General features: G+C 33.3%; 1 protein-coding gene across 2 annotated transcripts in view; it reads left to right on the forward strand.

The window, feature by feature from the left end:
* Window positions 1-20,866, forward strand: part of ko (Stork-head domain-containing protein knockout) — a 37,743-nt gene that overhangs the window by 1,015 nt on the left and 15,862 nt on the right. Inside the window, exon 2 of one of the 2 annotated variants that reach the window (XM_081986102.1) lies at window positions 9,368-9,460. The exons of the other annotated variant lie outside the window; for it this stretch is intronic. The gene's annotated coding sequence lies outside the window, so the exon portion shown is untranslated. The remainder of the gene's footprint in view (window positions 1-9,367; window positions 9,461-20,866) is intronic. 2 annotated transcript variants of the gene reach the window in all.

Genomic DNA, 20,866 nt, shown 5'->3' on the forward strand with positions numbered 1-20,866 from the left:
TTTTGGGTCACTTTGTACAATATAAACTTATATGCATGTCACGTGACAGTTGTAAATAAGATATTCCGTATCTCCATGCTAATACATGACATTACAATAAAGATTGTGATAAGATACAGCTACGCCTATAAAGCGTAATGAAAACACAAGCTCAACCGATGCCAATATCTCGTAAAATCGCCTTTTGCAGGGTATTCTTATTGAACAATTAATCATCTTAAAAACGTTTTCATACCCTTCCAAGCAAAATAATAATATCAAAAATGACGTCTTCTCTAAAGTGATATAACTGTTGTCCATATAACTCTTATTAAACTACCTCTCACTTTAATTGAATGTAAACATAGACCCACTGCACACTTTATTCAATTTGAACTTTTACTATTTACAAAATAATATAATATTTTATTAGTAGTAATTCGACGCAATTAATGCATACTTGTGCTAATTAATTAAATGCTGACTATATTAGAAGCCAGTGCTATAGTGAAAGGGACTTCCTTGATGGTGGTTGAAGATAAACTGTTGTTTTGCTACCCCAAATAAATTAATTTTATGTATGAATGTATGGTTTCGTCATAGGATCAAGATATATTGTGTAAGGAACTACTTAAAGTGATTCTCGACGCATAAATAATTATTCCGCGTGGTCATTTTTTACAGTTATAAATAATAGGGTAGATTAATTCAACAAAAGGTAGTAAAACGCCCACTTTAGTTCCACGTACCTGCAAATAGTTGCGTGTGTGTGCACAATCGACTGCATATTATCAGCTTTTATGCCTTTATTTTAACTTGAACTATATTTGCTTTCAAATAATTATTATTGTTAATGACCTAGAACCTCCATTGTGTGAATTTTCAAATCTGTGGGTACGTTAATTCAGTGCGTATCTCATCCTTATTAAGTCAAGCGAATTTAAATTGTATAGAGCAAAGTCAATTAATGCTAATAAACCATGGTGCGAGTTGTTGGTATGACAGCAGAAAACGCTTCAGATCCATCAAATGTTAAGTGGATTAATCAGCACATTATTGAACGTTAAACAAAAGAATTTTGATTAGTAAAAAAATCTTGTGAGATAGTTTGCAATTGATAAAAAACTAGTTCACCTGGAATATGGTTTGTTATAATTTGAGCGTGTAGAATAATATGAATCACAGTTACTCAGTGCAGCAAATGCTATCATTTTTATCATAATCAATTTTTAAATTTTTAGTGCAAAACATAATTAACAATTTATAGAGTCAATTCAACGACAATCAGTACCGTTCGTCCCAGTTTCGGAGGCGGCAATTGAATGATCACTTAAAGTGTAACGAAATTTGGTCACAATTCAAGGTGCATCATGTTAATTCGCGTACAAAAATTGCACTTTGAAATTTGTTATGGTTTCCCGTGTTTTTTTCGAGTTTGATGGCAAAGCAACATGATTTTCTGTCAAACTGGCTCAAATGGTTCCTCGCAATGTGTTCTTGATGTACACGTTCACTTGGCTGTAAGAAAAAGCTACCACAAGAAGTCTGATCATTTTCTAAATCCAATTTATATAAAATTAATTTTTTAATGTTGACTTGTATTTCGCGTGTTGTATGACTGTTGTGCCGTATAACAGGCAATTTGCCACACTGTAACTATGCCAGTGCCATGAATGATTCATTATTACTCGGTTATGTGTGTTGTTGATTTAAGTGTGTCGATAGACAAGCCACTATTCCCCGAAATTATTATTTCTAATAAGGCAATATATTGAAGGCAAATTTGCCGTTGCTTAAATTATAAATCGCTCTAATTAGTTCGGTTTTAATTTTATTTGACCGAACCACTTCGCGCACGACTTGAAACTGTACTTTTAGTCGCCAACATCGACCAAAAACCAGCTAGTTTTTAATTTAAATAATATTTTTTACAATAGAACAATATAGCTTAAACATGATTTTGTTCAAAAAATGTGGGCATTCAACTCGTTTGACAATAATTTATTAATGACGACTATGGAAAGCGTATTTAATTAGAGAATATTTTGCAGTTGACTAGTTTAATTAACTATTAATTGATAAATGTTATTTTTGTTGTTTACACTATTTCCTATAGAAGTAGAAACGTTTCAATCAAAGAAGTAACACAAGGTCGTTTATTTTTGCCATTTTAATTAAAGTATACTAGAATTTTATTTTTATTAGACTGAATTATGGTAGGTATGTGAACTTTTTAGACATTACAAAAGGGCATTTTGGTTGATTTGTAACTTTCTCATGATAAAAGTCAAACCCACCTACAACGTATAATATCAATGTTTACTTTGTTTACCTACTAACATATCAGTTCTAAGCCACTGCCCAAGGGAATAACATATCCTGTTCCGACTAGTAATTTCTGTGGGAAAATAGAGCCCAGTGTCTGAGATATGTCGGCTCATCATTACATGCCTATCATTATTTCGTTATACTGTTAACTGAATGAAATTATATCGCGAATTTTTTTTTGATGCATCTAATTACGGATATTACCGTCGTCGACATTGCATGAAGAACAAACAAAAAATTACCGTCCTAACGGTTCAGAAAAATGATTCAGTCTTCATTCAGCCCATAGGATATTGTTCCATAAACGGTGGCGGTTACGCGTCCTACAAATTTGTAATAAATTGACTGTGTTGGTTGGCTTTAGTTTATTTTATAGGTAGGAAGCATGAATAAATTGCTATCAACTCTGTTTAGATTATCAATACGTTACAAATAATGAATCTTGATGGCAGTTAAATCAATAATCCAAACTACTTTTAATTGTTACCGTAAATCAGTTGTTTGTGAAACAATAATTATTACGCAAATTAGATCTTTTATACATGTATTCAAATTTAGTACTTATTATTAATATAATATTAACTTTGATGAAGAAGATTTGCGTGTCATCACTATAAATATTAGAAACAAAGAGAAACTATGTTGATGTCAAAGCGTCTTAAATTTAGCAGATGTTGGATGTTTTTACTTGAATAACATTGACATGGTTACGTGAATCGAATACGAGTTCCTGTAGATAATTTTGTTTTGGAAATTAGGTTGCATGGGGAATAGCCGTAAATGGCTAAAACAGGAAAGTCGTGTATAGTCGTCAGGTATGGAAATTTTCATATTATACTGATAAAAAGAGATAATTGCAATTCAATGAATTAGGCAAAGATGAAGCATAATTTTGGTGAAAAAAAGCAGCTTTCAGCTTGCTGCACATGTGAATTAGTTGGTATTAATTTCCATTTACAAACCATAAAATCAAACAATTTTTTTGTCTAACAACACATTGTTATCGTATTAACACTAAATGAAGAGAGTGAGACACGGATGAATTTATCATAACAACCGGATAATATATTAATTGTATTTTCAATTTCGGTTCGGTCTATTCAACCAGTTTTTTCTGACTGCAAAATAAATTAGGAAAAGTTACGCAGCTCATTCTATCCGAAATTGCTAAAATTTTTAGTTAATACACTGTTACCTAACTTGTTTAAAAAACACTTTAGATTGGAGATTCAAAGTGATTGCTAGACATAGCGTGATACATATGTTATTTCCGTTTTGAAATAATAACAATAGATTAAGCTGTCTAAAGAGAGGAGAGAGTTGTTGGGATTATATTTGGTGAGATCAGCGACACGTATATTTAATAATAATAACTTCTGTCAATTAGTATGCGACAGTAAGTAATGGCGTAGGAAAGTAATAATTTTCTTAACTGTTAATTGTATTATTGGGTCTTAATCCCAATAATTAAGTTTAAATCAAGAGCCTTGGGGTTGTGCTTTATATCATTCTCTACCGCAGCCACAATAATTCAGCATTTGCCTGACTCGTTACTGTGGTGAGCCACATTTCATTATGCCAAAGATGTAATTTGTATCAAATTTACACTATTCAGGCTGTAATTCTTAGGGTTCTAGCACAATATCCCACATATTAAAATGCACTCTTCTTTAGCACCGCAAAAGATAATCGAAAATTTTCCGCTATACATTCTTCCGTATTGTCTGCCAGTAATAATAAAGGCGATATGACCCAGTTATTACACTGTTTCCCGGTCAGTACAGTTTTTTTTCGGTTAGACAATAGTTGGAAAAAAGTGATTCTTCGCGCAGTTTTAATATCTCACGATTCCTTTCTCATATAATCTTGGAACGAGGTAAATAGGTACATAAAAGGATGACCGCTAGAATAGTACATCCAATACATGGATTTAATTAAAGTGATGCTCATGTTGGGTTTTCCTAATAGTTTCGGACAAACTTGCGGAAAAAAAAGATGATACCGTTATAATAATTAAACGTCCAATTTGACTGTATTGATTTAAGAACAGCAAAAAAATCAGCATTTCTATAATCGCACAAATTCCGGCTGGGAAAAACAATGGGACCGTAAAATCGTCACGTTTGTCGAATTTTCTTGCAATCGTGGTTTTCGTTTTATTTCCGACACTATTGCGTACTCATTATAACGTTTAAATACTTGTTAGGGAATCGGGTTTTTTCTGGGCAATATTTACGTCAGACGACCATGGATGATAAATTATATCGAAAAAAATTGGAAACTTGAACTTGAACGCTCGTTTTGTTATTTTGAAGTAACCAACTGTCTCACCCAAAACTACTTCATGATAATCAGCAATGATAGAACCCAGTGACTACCAAAATTTTTGTTCGGTTACGGTTAACATACAAGTTGTCAAGAATTCACTTTGTCTCAGACTGAAAATTTTTAAACACAGTCATAACAGCAATCGTCTGTTGCAGTAAAACGTTCTCTTCTGCACTGACACGTTGCAAGAATGCAAATATCGCAAGTTTCACTCGGGCTAAACAGGTCCAGTTAATGCCGAAAAAGAAAAAATTGCCGTGTAGCCGATTCGGCACCTTGTATACCCTGATAAAGTCGTGTGTAAATTACGACCTGAAATAAAGAACCTCCATTCCACAGTCTAAAGGACTACGGCTTTAATGAAATGCACAGCATAAATACTGCATTTATGCGGCTTAAGGTTGCCGTAATTCCAAACCTACGCACATTTTTCAGCGATCCGTTTCAGTTGTGTATAGAACGACAGGTTCAATACGTAGTCTACTGAATAAATATAATGGCGATTAACCCTACTACACTTATAACGCTGCTTTAGAAAAACAACAACATTTATTTCTGTTATTATCGGACATTACAAAGACAGAAAAAATTACCACGAGAGACACTTAGCAGCCATCACGCGAAAGAAAGTTTACGAAGATGTGTATAACAGTTCTTCTGGCGAATAATGGTAATCCTGAGGAAGTTCAAAATTAGTCATCCGAGGTCAACGTATCTTCATTAAAAATACGTTGGTCGAATGGAAATTTAATGACACGACGCTGTTTATTCTAAGGAGCACTACAATTTCAAAAAAATTTACATAAAAAGCCTTAGGTGAATCGAGATTGATTTCTATCAGTTCCGTGGTAATTTATTAGTACATTCAAAGTCACGCCTAACAGATAATATTCAGCAATTTGTGTGGTCATCTTGAATTAGCGTCACATGAGAATCATAATAGTAAAGCACAGCATTGTTTGTAGTTTGTGATTGGTTAAAAAAACTACCAAGCTTAAAGTTGCTTTTTAACCAATCACACATTACCTACAGTTATGATAAGTTGTTATGTGTAGCATTTCTGTAAATGTCAGCACAGTAGGCAATTTGTGATTATAATCATACAAAGCTGCATTCACAAATCGCACTAAGCATTAAGTAAGGTATGTTACAGTATTAATCTATAGAAGCTTTATCTAGACATATGAGGGTTAAGAATATGTGAATAAAAATTTACTTAATTACCAGAAGACACAAAATTTTCATTGGATAGAGATGAAAGTATTCAGGTAGATATACAATAAACAATATTGTTTTAAAGCTTCATAACAAATTTGATTCTAAGTTAATAATATGAGAGCAAGCCAACTGTAAATCAGTTACCCCCATTTGCAGAGTCACAGTCTGAACTACACTTAACTTAAGCTACAAATACTAGATTAAATTATTTAAACTTAACAGTAACTCAAAGCCAACTAAGGTAATATTAGTTTTTATTGAATTATTTGTCATTTATAAAGCAAATCATAATTTATGATACATCACTGACATCAGAAATATTTGATCGGCTAAAAATCCAATACGGCGTCTATAAGAAAAAAAAGTTGATGATGACTGCAAAAACACGAAACGTCGTGTGGCAAATTTGAATCCATCATCGAATATCTAGAAAAAAGTGTCAATGAAAAGGTGCTTTTAGTTTTGGGATATCTCTTCAAATAAAGTTCTTCGGATATCTCTCTAGTTGGTCGATCTCAATGGTGAGGGTCAAATTTGAATTACCCTGTATTTCCCCATATTTTGCATCCCATCATACATATTCCTTAAATATTTAACATAATACGCGGAACACACCGCCTTATTTGGTGGCGACTAGAATCTTGGAATCTAAATTATGTTTCTTAAACCGACTATAAAATATAAAATTACATGCCGCAAAAATGATGACTAGTTTGCTGTTGAGTTCCTCTTCACGTGTTTGTCCTTATAAGAACTTTCCTTGGATGCGTAAATCACAAGTTGCATAACTGTGAGATAATGTTCCATTGAACCTACAACGGACAAGTAAGAAAAAGCGTTCGTGATTTGTTATTCACAATTCCGAATCCATTGTTGGTGACTAATTCCATTAGCCATAAATCATAGAGAATGCAAAAAAGCCACGTTCTCGCTTTTCATTACTTTCTAACACTTCTGCGACCAGCTGATGGTTTTTGTGATTTTCAGGAAATGCATATCAAATCTTACGAAACTGGTCTAATAATTGAAATAAGAAGTATCAATTCATCTTGTCCGCGACAGAGATGAAAGTGATTAAAATGTTTGGAAAGGTGTATAACATTATTGACAATGAAAGATCCAATCGAAAGGTGACCAAATGCCATTCGATTACGCTGCATAATGGCGATGCAAGAAATTTCACTGTGAATTATTTCGTCTGCACTCACGAAACGGCAATAAAATTAATGAACGGTGTCAGTGCAGGCGGATTTTTTTCCTATAGAAGGTCAGGTTTTAACAAATTTCACAGTCGATTAATAATGCGATGCTAAAAATTGCAATTCAATTTTTCTTCACTTGCAAACAAGTGCAACAATGTCTGTGAAGTGAAGAAACAATCGTCAAGAAAGGTCACAGGCTTGCTTTTCAAATAGTCGTAGTGTCAAAGTCTTCTAGAATCGAAATACTCCTGATAACCTCTAAAAAATTACCATAAAGTGTCCCAAACTGTTTAAAATAGCCAATGACCTCTTGAATTATGTTAGAAACTCCAGATAATTCTTATTACTACTGAAAACCGCTCAAAAGTCTCTAAATATCTGTGACTGTAAACCTGACAAGAATTTAAATTTGGGTAGGTCTCCAAAAGCTAAGTTTGACATTTAAAACAAAACATTCAAAATTTGTATAAACCTGACCACATTGCTACAAACTTGCTCAACCTAAACATCATGCAAAATATTGAAATTATGTTGGCACCAATTGATTTGTGACGTCACTATCAATTTTGTTTGGATTTCTGTATAGATCTAGCCTGACTTGTCATTATTACTCATTATGGGCATGGAGAAATTATCAACTACTTCTTTTTAAACAGCAATAAATTTACAGAAAAGTGTGATGGTGCCGTAAACCGAACCCATTAATAAATCGAAACATACAAGGTTACAAAGCGAAATCAATCTTTCCGTAAATGGAGTAGAATATAAGGTTACTTATAGGCTATAAGCGGTAGCTTGGAAACATTACCATGAACTAGAACAAGAATTCTTAATGATGGTAAGGCAACATTTTAGTTAGATCTTGAAATTTCTGGGTCAATGTATTAACGTCAGAACGATGTGGTCGTTATCGTTAATTTTGCAAAATTAATTACCGGTATTGGTAATTTGACTTACATTACGTAGATTCAGCAAACGTAACGTGAGGAATTTGAATGGATCAACCGAAAGGTCACATTGTCACTTTCACCTTATCTATTCGTATTTAAAGATGTCAGCACTGTCAGGATAATAACTAAAATTGACAAGGTCAAAAAATATAGTCAAACCTGAATTAAATTGAAACAGAAATCGTGTGTAGAATAGCTAACTAGTTACCGTTCATTTAGGTATTCAACACCGTGATGAAAGTCAAGGCTGATTCTGGGCAATAAATTGAAACCAGATGGTGTCATCTCGTACACACAATAGCCTCGACCTTGTCTAAATCACAATAATTCAAGTTGGTACTACAGACGGAATAATTGGTGGATAAGAACCAACAAGGTTATGTAAGATAGTACAATCCAAAATTTACGTTATTCGTCAACCAAGTGCAAGTCATCCAAAATTGGATAGACTAGGGACTAGACCGTGACCGCCTTTTTTTGTATCCAAACCAACAAATTAGTTGAATTTTGTTTTTCGTTAATCTTGACCGGTGCTGATTTATGTTGATGCAAATGTGGAAAAAAGTTGATTGAATAGTGTATGAATTTCACGTCCATACTGGGCTGAATTGATTTTAAAATTTGACATATCACGGTCAATTTGATTGATTTCATAATTAAGATGCACATAATTGTAACATTTGAAAACAGCTCTACAAAAGCAAAAATAACTATTTTAATTTCACATAATGCTGTCACGTTATTCGCGATTATTGCACAAAAAAGCCGGAATTACAAAGCGATTTGTCAAGTCGTGTACCAGTCGCAAGAAAATAAAAGAATCGCGACCCAAACCCGAAAGTGAAACCAACACGCGCATTGTTTATACTTAATTAAATTCTCGCAATAAAACCATAATTAACGACGTAAATTGGCCTCAACTTTTGCATCACCCCAACTAACAAGGAAACAGGGCCAGAAACGGATAATCCATCTTGAAATTTGGACGGATTGCAAAAACCTGTAGGAATTACACTTTGATTACCAATTAATCAACTAATCAGTGATTTTAGATGTAATTAAATTGTACTAAAATCGACTACTTTATGTCATTTATAATTTGCTGTTAACGAGTCCGAATTGACATTGAAACGCAAAAAGTACTGTTATAACCTACTTGAATATCAATCATAATCAACTAGTATTTCGAGTTAAAAATAGTTGAATCGTGCATAATTATACTAACGAGATTAAAGGTTATTTTTAATTCCCAGTTTGATTGACCTCAACAATTTTGTGTAACTTTTCCATCTGGTTGTTTTGTATATGTAATCATATTCCGTAATTTCATGTAAAATATTATTCAATTTTCTCTTGTTTCAGGTAAAATATACGGCCGGTGTTTCTAGCTCAAGTGTCAGTTGGTTTACGGTGGTCGTTGACATGAATTACCGGCAGATTATTAGAGAAATTTAAGTAAGTCTGATACCAATGTATTTATAATTATTGACAGCTTACAGGGTGTCGTTTAATTGCTTCTGTTTACAAAAATATAGTATCGTAACTGGCGAAATAAAAAGAAAGTAGGAAAATTCATAAATAGTTGTTACTAATTGTCGGTTAGAACAACATTAGTGCCTATTGCTAATTTTCCGCATTTGCAGCCATAAATCTGATAGTCAGTTAACAAATCTATTTGAAGCACCATTTCCTATGTTCAGGAAAAAAATAATTAACTCCATTAAGTGAACTGGTTTATCTTGCAGCAACGGGAAAAAACCTCGATAGAACAACTCGTATAATTCCGAATGGGCTTTTTTACTTAGGTGGAAAGTTGCTTCGATTATCTCAATCTTAACTCATCACTATTAATTTTATTAGGTGAAACTGAAGTGTTTAATGGTAAAATATTGTTGGTTGCAAGGATATTACCACAAATGTTCCTGTGAGAAAATTAGTTATTTGATATGACACACAGAGCTTGACTTTTACTGTGAAATTCATTATTAGAATTTCATGACTGCCTACACCAAAAACAATTACAAATGTGGAAAGCGGTGGATTATGCAGGCTTTCCTAATACAGTCATCTATTATCATCAAAGGTTATTAAGATGCATCCTTGACTCATTATAAATATTCTTGGATTAATTTTCAATTAGTAATCATTCAGTGTCTGAATAGTTGGAGTTTTTACTATATTCTTAAGTAGCTTTATTTTACTAAGTTCGAAGAAAGTAGTACAAAATGATGGTTACATGTGCAGTAACTGTATAAATCACAGCACTGTTCGTAGTGTCAAAAACCAATGACCAATTGACCAATCACAATTCAACCAATGTGCTGAAATGTCATGGACATCCCTTTCCACCTACTGCTTAACAGCTTAATAAACAGAAAATATGCTTTAGAAATGAATAAAACCCAGCAAAACGAAGGTAAAGTGTGATGCAACAAGTTCACTGAGCGTTTCCAGGAAATTCCACTGTTATTTTCTGCGTTCACTCCAATAAATATCACTTGAAATCGACATATAAAATTAATACTGACAACATTAGCGTACGTTATTGGCCAATAAATTACAGACAATATTACCCACTCTAGCGTCAATGATGACGCCTCATTTAACTTCAGTTGCGGGTATTTAACGGCTTCTAAATACCAATATTATGCAATAATTATGAAAAAGTTAAGATAGTGTAGTTAAAGGATGGCTAAAATATTATATTTGAGTGGAAAGTAGTGATTTGCAACAAAGTAACGCGCAATTTTTCTAGTCTTGTTCTTACACTCCCAAGGATGCTTAACCGCAAAAAAAATCCGATTTTATCGGTTAAAAAAACCATTTTTTTACGCAAGGTCCTCACGTAAAAGGAACTATAAAATATAAGTATTTTGTCGTGCCCTGAATCACGTATCAATTAGTTCAGTAGTTTTAGTTAACTGACAAGATAATCGCGGATTAGGCAAAATAGATCAAGGAATTATCATTATAGCTGAAAAGTGACTTACGACATAATAATATTAGAGTTATGTGTGTGTGTGTGAATGACAATAAATATTGTTTTGAAACGTATGCCTTTCGAAATGCCCATATCCGCCGGTGTAATATCTAATAAGAGGCTACTTACAGCAATAATTTGGCTATTTCAGTGCAATTTCACTATCTCGTGCATCGCATTTTTCTGATTCAAAACATTACAGTGAACGTGTTCGCCATATAAACGCATTAATCCGAGAGAAAGGTAATGAACATTCCGACAAAAGGACGACTTTTAAAGGCTACCACGTCAATTAATGTCGGGGCAATGATTGAAATAATTTCATATTCGGTTTTATTGTGGCTGCACTACTAACAAATCACAATACACATGTAAATGGACTTGTTTTGAGAGAGTTTCCAGTCTGAATTGAATAATCATTGATGGTTTATCGATTTAATGTTATAGGAGCAATTGGCCATCACCTTTTTAATAGATTTTCTAAAAAAGTTTAAACATTGTTTAGAGAAACAAAAGGTTTTGTGGAAAAGTGCAAATGATTGAATTAGTCTGAAGTGAGGTATTTGCGTAAATTCTAGCACAGTGGGTTTAGTTGGTGATTGATGAAAAAAAGCAGCAAACTGAAAGCTACACATGTCGAATTATTTTCTCTCATGAATTCTGTATTAAGTTTATAAGATTATTTTATTAGTGAGATCAAGACAACAATAATGATTAAGGATTGTTGTAAGTGTGCATTCTTCGACCGTTAGCTTTGTTAGTACATCATTATAATTTTTGAAAAACACATTTGGTGTGGTTTTACGGTCAATGCTAGTAAAAGAGTTTTACACGCCTATTGTATTGAACACTTGTTTGTAGTGTAAGGTTTACTTAGAAGTTAGAAAGTAAGCCAAGGGCGTGGCCTACAACGTCTCAAGAAGAACAGCTATTTGTTTTTCTGTTATTGTTGTAACACATCCGACAAGAGTTTTTTCGCTCTTTTGGTGATTTCTGTACAGAAAACTTTTGATTGTACTGCGCCACTGGAATTTTTGGGACCCCTTATCCAATGCCACGGGCATACAGCTCTGGGAAACTGAATCAGTTCTGCATTTCGTTCCTCTTTCTAACTTTAGTCGTCCAAAAAGCCTCGTTCGAATTGAAAGGGGGTTCTCGTTCGCTAATATCGAACGAAAACATCGTTTGGAGACACGTGAGTGCATCGTAATTGCTTCTTGTCGTCGTCTAGTCTTCACCACGTTTATAACAGTGTTCCGATGGATTTATAGAGGTGCGTAACATGATATCAAAGTTGCATACAAAACAAAGAAATCTGTGTGCTTTGACTAGATTGTGAAAGAATGTAAATATTTGATAGTTCCTCCAAGAAAATCTTGTATAAGGTGTTGAAGTAAGTTTCAAAATTTTTTTCTTAATATGTTCATCCGTCACTCCGCCTCTGGTTCTTTAATTACGGCCAGACATTTACCCCAAAATATCCCCTTGTATGAGGGTATGTACTGTGGACAATGTGTTTGCTTATTCCAACAGTTTCTATCATTTCTATGTATCAGTTTTGTAATGTTAAACAACTTTTAGTAATTGGTTTTTATGACTTTGATACAATTTCAAGGTGACAGATTATATTAGACCCATATAAAAGACTGATTTGCATATTATAACAATGCGACTAAATTGATATGCTAGTGGTAACAGTTTATGATCCTATCAGCGGATATATCATAAGTAGAATTTGTTTCAATGTCCAGTCAATCAAAGCCAAGACAGAAAACAAGACTATTTACAATATGCTTTCTTAATAGTTCACTCGACTTATATTTTTAAAGTCAAGTGGAAACATGGACCGTATATTAATAACGAAAGCATGATTAGTTAAATAATACTTAAAGTGATGAAGCAATTTTGAAACGCATTTATTTAATTACACACCACTTAAACCCTCGACACAATTGTGAAAATTGGACCAACTCGAGGCGATTTTCAGGCGAAATTGGTTTGGCTCTAATGTCATGAAATTGAATAACCTGAAGACATTCCGAGAGCTTTCTCATGCAGTCATGTATCCCGGCAAATGCACTTTCATTACCATCAAGATAGATGTCATAAACGAGCAAGGTTTCTATGAGTCCCTACATATGGTGCGAAACGTAATCTTGCAGTTTTTGTTTGCATTACAACCGCAACCGCAAGGACACTAATTTAGAAGAGAAATCAACGATTTAATAGTAAATTTTGTACTGATTTTAATCAGAATTTCAAAAATAAACACTAATTAAAATTCAGTTGACTAAAAATACCTAAAACTCATCATTCAAAGTCTTCTTGACATTCCCACTATAACAGACACGTTAATTATAGCCTGAATGAGGCGGAATCAATGACAATTTTCGGGTCTATTTCAAATCCTCACTTAATAGAATAACTTTTTAAGTGTCAAAATCGAGTTCATTGGTTCGAAAACAAACGCAAAGACCTCATTATAGCACTTTCCTTATTAACCGACACTTTGTAAACGAAAAACCTTTCGCCAAACGACACATTACTATTAAGAAAGTAACCGAAAAAGTTGATTCGATAATAACACTTTAATAAGCCTCGTTTAATAATGGTGAATTAGCCAGCGAAACCAGCCAAGTATGAAAATCATTCAAAAGTCAATACAGTTTAAGGCACGGAAACGAACTATGCATTTTTATTACTACAAGGTCGTCTTGCACTTGATTTTTCTGCAATTAAGTTTGCACACCTGTTTATGATTGGTGAAAAAAACAGCATGTTAAAAACACAATCACAAACTACAAATAATACTGTGATTTACGTAATTACTGCACATGTGGACTAACCATCATGCTCAGTCATCAAGTAGTTAGTGATTGGTCAAAAAAGGAGCTTCCAACTTGCTCCTTTTTCTTGACCAATCACAAACTACAAACAGTTATTATACCAATTTGAATTACACCTTAAATTCAATATTCAACGACCTACAAATATCAAGAAAAATAGCACCAACATTCAAATTGCTTATCTAGTTTAATGGTACCGACCCATCTTAGTATATGTAGACTAGAGCATTGTTACGACTATCTAATCGCGGGAAAAAATCTGGCCAATTGAAGGCAATCTATTCACATGTGACAGTTGGTTAACTCCGAACAATAAAATTTTTGGAACGAAAGTTGCTCGTAGAGGAACTAATCCGACTAATTTGCTTTCATATACATTTATGATAAAAGAAACCAGATTAAGAAAAAGCTTTATTGAAATTAACAATGAAAGACGTAGGAGAATAACGAGTCGGTGATCTCAATGAGCTTAAGATGATGTGTGAAAATGGTATTGTTTTCACTTTGAGAATCCAGAATACAATGCGTTCAATCAAACGAAAACTGTTAAATGAAGAAAATTACAGTGCAAAAGATGATGCAGCAATTCCGTGGTATAATTAGGAAGGAAAATGTTGCTGATCTTGTATTGAGATGTCTGACTTGTTAACCTTTTTGCTCTGGTTGTAAAATTTTTCTGCCTGGAATAATATAGATCGTAAATTTTCAAGGAGTAACCAAGCGCGTAGTCTATGTAATTTACATATTACAGGAAACGCCACGGATTGTGAACCGTAATGTATGGCAACAAAATAGGAAAGCATATTCCTGAAATATGGTTTAACAATATAGAGTGTCATGATACGCCTTAAGAGATAATTTCTACCTAGGCGTGTTACTTGTAATGTAATTTATGCTGATTTGGATAAAGCTCGTATCGAAAACGCTCAAACATTGGCCAATTGGGCACATGTTCATGATACTTTATTAGTACCTGAAATGTACTAAATTCTTTAGTCTGCATAATGTGACTGCCCGATTATTCTTGCAGCTGCATACATTGAGACATAGAACAAACAGATTACCTACATAAAATTGGTGAAATGTAACTGGTGTAAGTGTCGACAATGTGGTACTTTATTGCTTGTTCTTAAAATGTACAGGAACGAACAGAGAAAGTCCCACCAAAACTGTTATTTTGACTTTATTGGGTAGAAAAAGTCATAACTCAAGTCTGTAAAGCAGTTAACATCTCTTAAATTAATTTTAAAAAGCTTCTAGTAAAACCAGATATTTACTATTAAACTTTTAGACCCGCATGCAAATTAAGCTAAACGAGTTAATTTAACTAACCAAAGGACTTGGACACATACTGATAATAAATTAAAATAATAGTTTTTTCAACTTGCACGATTTAATCAACTGCGTATGCATGGAGAAAGTGAGAGATGTGGGTGTCTGGCTCTTAATACAATTTATTAAAAATTGATAACCAACGCTAGTACTAATACTCGTTTTGTCATTTGCATAACTGCATAGCAATCATTTTGCTAAATATTGTGCCTCCAGCCAATTAGTAGTTTCACGCTACACTTCCTAGATTAATTGCTTTGGCTACCTTAAGATAACTTTAGTGTTTGCCTATGATTGTCGGATATAGAAAATGCAATAATTAACTGACACTGGGTAATCAATTAAGCAAAATCACATATGAGTTAAATGGTGGGCGGTTGAAATTGTTTATGCCTTTACCGAACCGAAAAAACCATAAAGCAGAAATAGCCAATCAATTTTATAATAGAAACTAATCAATTCTTCTTTTCAATTGAATCTGCGATGAAGGCAAAGGAATTCATTTATAAAAGTTGAACCTAAAAAACATAATTGAAAAATTTGTATTTACTTTCACAATGGAAAAAATCATATTTACTTCCTACACACGTTAAATGTTATAAATATGAGACTTTTTTAGTTTTTTAATATTGTTATTTAATAATGTGTGGGCCTACAGAAGAATGCTGCGAATATCATACACAGAACATCCTACTAACGTGTCAATCCTTAAGAAACTAAAAGTCACCACAAGGCTATCAACCAGGATAAACCAATCATACCTACGATATTTTGGACAGTGGAGGGAAAGATTAATGGTAAACGACCACGAGGAAGGTCTCCAACGCGCTGGGTGGATCAAACCAAAGAAATCATTGGTCACGGTCTGCAAGAAGCTTCTCTTGCACCTCAGGACAGAGCAGAATGGAGAAATACGATCCGAGCAATAGAAACATGATGTCTCCCGAGAGCAAAAAGGACAAGAGAGGGATTTAATAATGAAGATTGGATTAAAAGACTCCTAAATCACAGCACAGTGAGGGTAGTTTGTGATTGGAAAAGACTGAAAGCTGCTTTTTTGACCAATCTTAAACTACTCTGCTGTTGTCCTCTGGTAAATTACGTCACAATCTTTGACCATTAAATCAAATTGCACTAGATCTCTTTTCGTGGCATTGGTAATTCCACTTGTAAAACAATAATGCCTTTTAAATTAAAAATACAAACAAAACGATTTCTCTTACAAATCACCACCGAAATTAATCTAAAAAAAAAACAGCTGGCTTAACCAAACTTAACATTATGAGCAAATGGAATTTTATTATACTAGATTGACAGGCTGAATTATAAACCTAATAACTGCTTGTAGGCATAGAAATTTAATTTCAGTTCAAAGCTGGGTGAAATTGTAATAAAAATTTGTAGGTGCCAAGCTAATACATGTGGTCTAGTCTTGACAATTATTGCAAAAATAACTGTTGCTAACAGAAATAATAAAATATGACCTGCGGCTGACTTCATAATGAATAATGTTGGCAAATATTACTACGTACTAGCATTATATTTTGTGTGGTTTAGTAGCAATATTTTACAGTTAATTACTGCTTTCAGACAACAAATCGATTAGTTCCTTCCAAAACCATTCATTTTTGTGCACAAAATGCTACTGTTCTTGTGGTAATTCCCACCATCTCATTTGTCATACTATTTTGCTTTGTTGTTTCAAACCTACAACCAACATGTACTTGAATAGTAAAATAGCTAATAGAGTCGTAAAATCTCCCAGGAAAAGCAATTTCAGATCGCCCAAGTTGGAACTGAGTGAAATAATTGTTTTTCCCTGTAGATGGAGAGAAATCCGTTCCTCGGTCACGACCTTTAAACATTTTTTTCTGACTTTAGTTAATCACTTTCTTGTCAGTTTAATTTTGTAGATTGATCTGATTTCTTCTTAAGTTACATTAGTATAGACAATTAAAAAGATCTGTTGTTCTAGGCTTTGATAATACTTACTAACCGTTTCTTCGCGACCATAAGAGAAACTACAGCTATATCAATCTTATAATCGGCCATAAATTAATTTCTCCGTTGATAAATAAAATTGGCCACGTCTATCAGAACAGTGGAAGTGTTGGTAATAAACAACAATTTATCAATCTCCATTACCACCGAATGGTGTTTTATAGATTTTTCGCCATACATTTACCACCGATTTACGACTATGTGGATAAGTGGGCGCGAACAATTCCCAGATGAACAGATTATGGAAATACTTTTATTGGTCAGTTCGCCCATAATTCTTTCCAAGGCTGTTTCCAAGCGGTTAAAAATGTTAATGCTTTGTTGTTGTAAATGATACAAAATAGCAAAAGTGTTGTACTGTTGTACTTGAAAGTAAACCATATTTAGACAGAAAAAATGAGAGGCACTAAATATGTGTTTTATTAAAATTACTGTGCGGTGAAGCTTGAATTAAACAGGCGATTTTTGCACAAATTACTTGACAGCCACTTTCAACTTTCTTAATTTGACTGTTACGATTACGTCTATGTGCGTAATTTATCACACTGAATTATTATCTGATCTGCTTCTTCCACATTAGTAATTACCTTTAATAGGTTATTTCTCAATACCAAAAAGACACTGAATGGTCTGCGTTAACCCTAAATCTGTGAATCTTATAAAGGCTAACATTGAATTAGAAACTTTCCCATCTAAACATGATCACTTTTAATGACCTCATATTTTGGTAGCTGCTGAAATAAAACTACACCATTTAACGTTATAGTGCTGTCATTAAATAGCTAGATTAGTCCATCATCGTATTCAAATCAGTTCTGCATCTAACGGCAAAGTGAAAACTAATTCTGTAATTATTTAATTTTTCGATTAAAAAACGTTACATGTTTTAATTAATGATTGATTAATTATATGCAGATAACGAGATTAACTAGTGGATACTTGTATTTAGCTAAACGTTTATGTATGATATTATTGGACCAGCAAAAATAGGTTAATTACTTTTACCTTTTATGTGCAGTATTTTCGTAAAATTGTTCGTAGTTTGGGATTGGTCAAGAACAAGACTGTACTGCGATTGCTAAGTCCACATGTACAGGGTGCTGCATTTTCGATGGTTTTTCACCGAATCGTGTTTCTAAGCACATTTTTGGAATCCTCATTAAATTTCCTAGCTAATGACATAATAAAAAATTTCAAAATCGAGTTCAGTCAGGGAGAAAAACGATATCAAAGTTTGAATTGCAAAAAACACAGTTTGAGAGAACAGTCAGGGACAAAATAGCATGTAAAACCCATTTGAAGTCACCGAATCGTGTTTCTAAGCACATTTTTGGAATCCTCATTAAATTTCCTATCTAATGACATAATAAAAAATTTCAAAATCGAGTTCAGTTAGGGAGAAAAACGATGTCAAAGTTTGAAATGCAAAAAACACGGTTTGAAAAAACAGTCAGGGACAAAGTATTATGTAAAACCCATTTGAAGTCACCGAATCGTGTTTCTAAGCACATTTTTGGAATCCCTATTAAATCTCCTATCTAATGACATAATAAAACACTTCAAAATCGAGTTCAGTCAGGGAGAAAAACGGTATCAAAGTTTGAATTGCAAAAAAAACACGTTTGAGAGAACAGTCAGGGACAAAATAGCATGTAAAACCCATTTGAAGTCACCGAATCGTGTTTCTAAGCACATTTTTGGAATCCTCATTAAATCTCCTATCTAATGACATAATAAAACACTTCAAAATCGAGTTCAGTCATTGAGAAAAACGATATCAAAGTTTGGATTGCAAAAAAACACAGTTTGAGAGAACAGTCAGGGACAAAATAGCATGTAAAACCCATTTGAAGTCACCGAATCGTGTTTCTAATTTCCTATCTAATGACATAATAAAATAAATAATACATAATAAAGCGTTTCCTTAACAAAAAAGTGCTAAATAATATGTATAAAAATACCCACAGTCGAAACAAAATTTGGATATGTTCATATTAACATGTTACATGTCGTTTATAAACAGTTCCAACTTCTACCCTAAAAATAGTAGAAAATAGAAATAGCCACTTTTCTTATTAAAGTGACGGTAGAAGTGTTTGTAACTTAGATTTTTAATAAGATTTATTAAAAATATTTAATTTTCTGATGTGGTAGTTTATATGATTTCCGATTTTGGTTGGTATTTCAGATATTGGCCTTTTCTTAGCTTAGCAAAGGTTTTTTTTTAAAATAACAGGATTAACCTCCGTGTTGTAATACGCCGTTAAAAAGGTAAAAATCAACAGAATTAAATGACGTAAAAATATATAGGATGTTCCATTTAAAAAAATGTAACTTACTGTCATATGTCAGAAACTAAACGAAATATCTATCTATCTATTACCGTTTTCTCTGTACCCCGTAAAACCATCGAAAATGCAGCACCCTGTACAGTATTTGTGTAAATCTCTCTGCTTGCTGCTTTTTTGACTAACTAATCCACTGTGCTGAGATTTACGCAAATGCTGCACATGTAAACTTAATGTCAATGTTTAGAAGAAACTTTAAACAAGCTGGTATATTATTATTGAACTGCGGAAGAAAAACGTATTGTTAGCCGAGAACAATAATCGCCATTAGCCGCATGAATAATAAAGCGAAGGAAAGCTGCAGCAATTAGACGAGTTCGGCTACTTAGCAAAAAAATCGGTTTTGTTAACTACTTCCCTTGAGGATGTGAGGCTAATTGAGTTTTAATGCAAGTAATGCCGTTTAGTGTGCCATATTATAAAATCAAACGAGATTTTAAAATAGTATTTTCTCCATTTGTCTACTCAGAATAGCAACACTGTATATAATAATAGAACTGACACGTGTTTATTTAATCGTACATGAAAGCTATTAGGGTCTGGTAAAATGTTTATAAATAAGGTTTTTAGATGACCGGATATTGCATTATTAGGATGCAAGTCAGCAAAGAAATTGATCTTCCAATCAAAGTGCCAGAAAAATCATGGAGTTTTTTCAGATTCAGATGACCAAAAGAAAAATACTGTTGAATGTTTTGCTGTCAAATGAAGACTGTATACTAGCAAAATACTAGTAACTGTTATTCAAAATTTTTATTGTTTATATAGACTAAAAAGTTTTCACATTAAATCAATTTTCTTCGATTATTAATAGGTTACATAAAGCGACTAATGGCGAGGCAAACAATAATCAATAGTAGAAATAACTGAAAATATATTCATGATTGTTTGGTTATGAATGCCCCGGACGTTTGCAATAAGGAAACGTCGATACAAAGTTCACAAAACGGCAGTTTTACAGTTGAACTCTGCCGACATTTTCATATTTTAACAACTACCACATATGCAGGAAACAGGCGCAGGTAGAAAGTGAGTTACCATCCCGTAATTAATTAACTGTGGCCAATTACTTAAACCTGATTTAAATAACTATTCGTTTTTGCCTCCGTTTAAATCATCTCTCGCATGTATTCCCACGACAATGTTTTTTCTCCTATTTCTGTGTTTGTTTCTCCAATTTGAATCCTACTTTCTCGATTAATGATAGTATTCCGACTGTCTGGTAATTATTTTGTAATTTTACATAAATACATAACAATTAACACCCTTCGGAAGTGAAATAACATTAGGTCTTACATAAGCCAGAACTAGATGTTTTACTGTTTCAATCTAGTTAAGATGAAACCACAAACTA

The sequence above is a fragment of the Ips typographus genome, linkage group LG9 (genome assembly GCF_016097725.1).
Source record: "Ips typographus isolate SLU linkage group LG9, UJ_Ityp_2.0, whole genome shotgun sequence".
Lineage (NCBI taxonomy): Eukaryota > Metazoa > Arthropoda > Insecta > Coleoptera > Curculionidae > Ips > Ips typographus.